The sequence below is a fragment of the Amphibalanus amphitrite genome, unplaced genomic scaffold, assembly GCF_019059575.1.
Source record: "Amphibalanus amphitrite isolate SeventyFive unplaced genomic scaffold, NRLGWU_Aamphi_draft 001119F_arrow, whole genome shotgun sequence".
NCBI lineage: Eukaryota > Metazoa > Arthropoda > Thecostraca > Balanomorpha > Balanidae > Amphibalanus > Amphibalanus amphitrite.
In genome coordinates, this window is record NW_024882613.1 from 54,696 (window position 1) to 61,151 (window position 6,456).

Genomic DNA, 6,456 nt, shown 5'->3' on the forward strand with positions numbered 1-6,456 from the left:
GCTCCTTGGTATGCGGCGTGAAAGGTAGCTAGCAAGACGACAGCATACCAATACAGTAGCCGCCAGGCCCGCCACACAGGACGACTTTGCAAGTAGCCACCGTACAAGGCTGTTTACTGACAGGCCAATGTTTCACATAGACTTACCGGGCCAGCTAGGTGATCTAAGCGCAGACAATGAAGTCAGCACACGCCCACTGCACATCTATATCACTCCTCGCTCTAATCCCTTCCTCTCTCTCTCTCTCTCTCTCTCTCTCTCTCTCTCTCTCTCTCTCTCTCTCTCTCTCTCTCTCTCTCTCTCTCTCTCTCTCTCTCTCTCTCTCTCTCTCTCTCTCTCTCTCTCTCTCTCTCTCTCTCTCTCTCTCTCTCTCTCTCTCTTCACCAACAGTGCAAGCTTAATCCCCTCACCCTCACGCCCGGGCTCATTCATGTCACCATATCATCTCGGCGCGTGTGTGGACATCAGTGCCGTATTTGGACCTGTCAGGACGGCTGACATGGTAGGCAGCTACGTCTGTGACAGTTACATGACCCTAGCACCCACGACGCCACCCGCTGTCTGTCGCCTGTTGCCCGCCTTTGCAACGGTCGCAGTTGCTAGGTGTTCGGTGCATGTTGTTTCGCACCTCAACGATGCCAACGTCTGTTGGACCTTCAACGGTGAATGAATGGACTAAGGGGGTGGATGGAAGAGTGAAGGATCGATTTGCTCCGTCCTTCGCTGCGCCAACCTCAACCGGGCTGGTTTGAATGGTGGCGTGGTGGTGGTAGGCCAACGTTACGATTGTTAGAATGCGTGTATGCAGGGGCGGATCCAAGGGGGGGTCACATGGGTCATGGCCCCCCCCCCCTTGAGGCCCGGGGGCCCAAAGACCTGCCAGGGGCACCACCGGCCTATCAGGGGTATCACAGTCCTGACAGGGGCACCACAGGACCGCCAGGGGCACCACAGGCCTAGCAGGGACACCACGGGCCTGGTGCCCCTGGGCCCTGACAGGACTGTAACGCCCCTGACAAGCCTGAAGTGTCCCCGGCAGGCACGTGGTGCCCCTGACAGGCCTGAGGCGCCCCTGCAAGGCCGGTGGTGCCCCTGGCAGGCCTGTGGTGTCCATGGCAGGCCTGTGGTGCCCTTGCTAGGCCTCTGGTGCCCCTGACAGGCTTGTAATGCCCCTGGAAGGACTGTGGTGCCCCTGGGCCCTGACAAGCCTGAGGTGCCCCTGACAGGCCAGTGGTGCCCTTGCTAGGCCTGTGGTGCCCCTGGCAGGCCTCTGGTGCCCCTGACAGGCTTGCGGTGCCCTTGGAAGGACTGTGGTGTCCCTGGGCCCTGACAAGCCTGAGGTGCCCCTGACAGGCCCGTGGTGCCCTTGTTAGACCTGTGGTGCCCCTGGCAGGCCTCTGGTGCCCTTGCTAGGCCGCTGGTGCCCCTGGCAGGCCTCTGGTGCCCTTGCTAGGCCGCTGGTACCCCTGCGCCCGGAGAGGACTGGTGCCCCTGAAAAGTCTGAAGTGCCCCTCGGCAGGCCCGTGGTGCCCCTGAACTGCGAGGCCGGTGGTGCCCCTGGCAGACCTCTGGTGCCCCTGGCAGGTCTGTGGTGCCCCTGGCAGGTCTGTGGCGCCCCTGGCAGACCTGTGTTGACTGGTGCTAGGTCGCTGGTGCCCCTCACAGACCTGTGGAGCCCCTGGGCCTTGACAAGCCTAAGATGCCTGGCTATGACAGGCTCATGGTGCCCCTGATAGACCAGTGGTGCCCTTGCTAGGCCTGTAGTGCCCCTGGCAGGCCTCTGGTGCCCCTGCTACCCCTGCGCCCGGAGAGGACTATGGTGCCCCTGAAAAGCCTGAAGTGCCTCTCGACAGGCCCGTGGTGCCCCTGGGCCCTGACAGGCCCAAGTTACCCCTGCGAGGTCGGTGGTGCTCCTGGCAGGCCTCTGGTGCCCCTGGCAGGTCTGTGGTGCCCCTGGCAGGCCTGTGTTGACTGGTGCCCCTGCTAGGCCGCTGGTGCCCCTCACAGGCCTGCGGTGCCCCTGGAAGGACTGTGGTGCCCCTGCCCCTAGGCGTGCTCATGGGCCCAACAGGCCCGTTGTGCCCCTGAAGGCCTGTCGTGTATACTTGCTAGACCTGTGGTGCCCCTGCTTCCTGGCAGGCCTGTGGTGCCCCTGGTGGGCCTGTGGCGCCCCTACAAGGCCGTAGGTGCCCCTGACAGGTTTGTGGTGTCCCTGGAAGGACTTTGGTGCCCCTGACAAGCCTGAAGTGTCAAGGACAGACCCTTTAGACGCCAGGGTCAAGTTCGTCGGACTGACAACGATTTCTTACCTGATAACGTTCCTGGTAAGTACTCACTACTCAGCGTCCACAACATATATACACATAGCACATTCATATATACTTGCTTACAATTGGTAAATGTTGTGGCTAAGAGTTAAGATACTGACTAAAAATAAAAAATAAAAAGAAAAAACTGAAAATGGGGGCACCACCAAAATGAAGTGGACGAAATCCGTTGAGTTTTTAATTTTGGGTATAGGTAGGGGCACCACTTCGATTCATGACCCTCCCCTTGGAGTTTTCCTGGATCCGCCCCTGCGTGTATGCTGTTATGAACGACAGAACTGCTTTGATCTGCGCTAGGATTGTTTTACTTTGTGCTGCTGTAGCAATGCCACTTCTGTGTCAATGTCGCCGTCTCCTGCGCTACGCTAGGCACTGGTGATACAGCATGTCCACCGGACGTTCTCTCGGCGGGATGTCGCCTCACATTTTCCCCGCAGCTCTCAGTGAGCACTGGACCTGCACTGGACCTCGTAATTACATCTGCCGTGGGGACCGCATGGGGATATGGATGTATTTATTGACTGACAATGCAAGTAATAGCCGTAAGTTATATGCCAGGGATCAAGGATGACATATCTATCAGTGTATTCATGCTGAGTCTTTGGATTGAGTTGTCAGCGAAGCGGAAACCACCATGCCCACAAAAGGACACCCTCAGTGATTGTAGATGATCGACTGATAGTTGCTGATGTAGAATTCGCTGGTGAGTTCTGTACTGCATTGGTCAATTGTCAAGGCGGCCGAGGTCCAACCATCATGGTCCAGCCATGTGAGGTCCAGCCACCATGGTACAGTCACCCAAAGTCCAGCCACTGAGGTCCAGCCACCTGACATTCACCCGAGGTCCAGTCACCTTAGGTCCAACCAAGGCGGTCCAACCACGAGCTCCAGCCACCCTGGGTCCAGCCATGGTGCAGTCGCCTGCCCTGCTATACCTCCATGGCTGGCTGGTCTCTGGCCGTTATCAGGCTGGGCATCTGTCCAATTAGCGCGGAACTGGCCCGCGCACCGCTCCAACGGCTACTGGAATTTTAACGAACTGGCACTACCGCGCCGCGCCAGCGCACCAGTAGCTGGTCAGGAGTGGCACCAGCACCAGTTCAGGACGAACACCAGCTTTGAGGACCAGCAGTTCAGTCGGCATCATCTACCATCGCCTACGACAATAGGATATAATGTATCCTCAACGGGCCCGTGTGCAATGTGCAGTATTGATGCTTCTCATTGATCAAGCCATCAGGCGTCACTGCAACACCATCGCGACTATACCCATAGGCGGCGGAACGGGGAGGGCACCGGGGCACCGTGCCCCACTTTGATTTTGACATTTTAACATTAGCCGTATGGGCGTTGCATGGAAAGAATGGGACCAAAAGTCGGCAGTGCCCCCCCCCCCCCGCCCATAGTTGAAGGTCTTCCGCCGCTACTGACTATACCAGCTAAAATTAACGTCAGACCAGCAGAAGCATACATTTATCATCACTTGCAACTCCAACGCCTCATGACCACCCCGGCCTCCTCAAAGGCCGTAATGGCTGAGTTTAGCCGCGGCTCAGTTCGGGTGAGACTAAATGCTTACTTCGAAATCTAAGCTGCGTTGCGGCATTGGCGGTTATGTGCGGCGTGTATGCCGCATGATTAGTAAGCGGCGACCACTAAATTAAAAATTCAATAGCTTCGACCTGTTTTCAATGGATAACACTGCATACCAAAAATGTCCATCGCTCTCGTCATAGGATATTTAGGCTGGGGGGATCCATGTGATCGCAAGGCACCTCGCAGTTGCGATCAAACGTAAGTTGAATCGGAACAGATATTGGAGGGATCCATCACATCGTAGGCTAAGTAGATACGCAAGTTGTATCGCAAATGGTGAAGATACGAACTAACTTTACGAATCTTCTCGGTCGATCGGAAGGCCGATCGTAGCGAAGCTTTACCTCTTTCTCAAGAGAAAAATATAAGAAATTTTCAAAATTTTCACAAAACCGAAATATATGTTAAACAAATATGGTTGATGAACACGTGTGCAAAATTTGAAGTCGATTTCTTCAAAAATGGCTGCGCTAGAGCGTTTTAAATTTACACGTTGAAAACGGTCACTTTCACGTCCTTTTTGTAATTTTTTTTTTTAATTTTGAAATTTAAAAAGTGTTTTGGGCAATTTTTCGCGTTAATTGCGAAAATCTGACCAAAACATGTATCGCACCATCAATGATCCGATACGCCATCAGAGGCCGCGCCGCGCACAGGTGGGCGCGGCGATACCTAGGCCGCGTGGGGGTTACACTGGTGTTCGGGAAGGGCTATGTCAACGCGAGGCAGGCCGCGGGGGAGCCGGTTGCGGCGCCGGTCCGTATTTGTCGGCGCCTAGCAGTGCAGCGGTGTGTTTATGGCGGAGGGAGGGGAAGCGGTGTAGTGTCGGCAAGGCCGCACACAGGAGAGGGCACACGGGCCTCCCCCCATTCGAGTTGGGGCCCCTAATCTTTAGACCGCCGAAGACCATGTAAAATGAACTGAAATGATGATTAAAAAGACCGGGAGGGCCCATCTCGTTCCCCAGCAGGCCCATACGAGTCCATAAATGCCCAGTAGCGCAGTCAGGGGTATTGTGGTGAAATTTCAATGGCCCTCAAAAGACCTCAAAGGGCCCACAGATGGGGTCACCGGGTCCTCAGATGGTCTCGAAGGGCCCTCGGTTAGCGTCAAATGGCCCTCATCTGGTGTCAAAGGGCCCTCAGATGGCCAAATGAAGGGCCACAAGATGGCCTCAAAGGGCCCTCAGATGGGTTCAAAGGGCTCTCAGCCAACGTTAAACCTACCTCAGAAGACCTTAAAGGGCGTCAAAGGGCCCTAAACCTGCGTCAGAGGGCCCTGAGCTCGCGTCAAACGACCCTCCGAAGGCCTTAAAGAGTCCTTAGCTTGTGTCAGAGGGCCCCCAGCTGGTGTCAGTGAGCCCTCCTCAGCTGGCGCCAAAAGTCCATCTGAAGGCCTCAAACGGTCGTCAGCTGGAGTACAACGGTCCTCAGATGCCGTCACGCGGCCCTCAAAAGCCTCAAGGAGCCCTTATAAGGTCTCAAAGGGCCCTCATTTGGCCTCAAAAGGCCCTCCGCTAGCGTTAACCGGACTTCAGAAGGCCTTAAAGGGCCCTTATCTGGTGTCAGAGGGCCCCCAGCTAGTGTCAGAGGGCCCCCCGGCCCTCAGTTGGCGCAAAATGGCCATCAGAAGGCCTCAAACGGTCCGTAACTGGAGTCAAACCGCAACGGTCCTCAGGTGGCGTCAAACGGCCCTCAAAAAGCCTCAAAGGCCGCTTAAAAGGCAGCAAAGGGCCCTAATATGACCCCAAAGGGTCCTCTGCTGGCGTCAAACGGACCTCAGAAGGTCTCAAAGGGCGTCAAAGGGCCCTGAGCTCGTGTCAAATATAAAAGCGCCCTTAGCTGGTGTCAGGAGGCCCCCAGTTGGTGTCAGCGTGCCCTCAGCTGGTGTCAGAGAGCCCTCAGTTGGCATCTACTGGCCATCAGAAGGCCCCAAACGGTCCTCAGATGGCGTCCAACGGTCCTCAGCTGACGTTAAGAGGCCCTCAAAAAGGCCTCAAAGACCCCTCGGCTGCTGAAGAGGCCCTTAGCCTCAAAGGAAACTCAAGAGACGTTAAACGGCCCTAAAAAGGCTTGAAAGGGCCCTCTGCTGGTGGCAAAGGGCTCGCATATGACATCAATAACAGCTTTGTCAAAAACGGACCTGAGAGACCTTGCCGGTCCCTGGTTATAAGGGACTCCTGTCTCTTGCAGTAACCTGAGTGGCCCACGTTTACTGAGGGGCCCCTGGTTATTGAAGGAGTCCCTGGTTACTGGAAGGACCCCTGGTTATCAGAGGGTTCCCTGGTCACCTGGTGGGTCCCTGATCAATTGAAACCTCCCGATCATCTGAGCGCCCCCTGATTGCCTTGGTCTTGGCGTTGGCGTACAATTTAAAGTCGTCGGCACACTGCGGCCTCCTCTTTCTCAACAAGTCCCTCTATTTCTTCTGCAGCGAGGGCGATTTCGTCAAAATACTCCTACATCGCGAAGCCTCGTGCGCAGACGCAGTCTTCGGGGCGCTCGCTGCGCCAACTCTTGACGCCAACTGACGG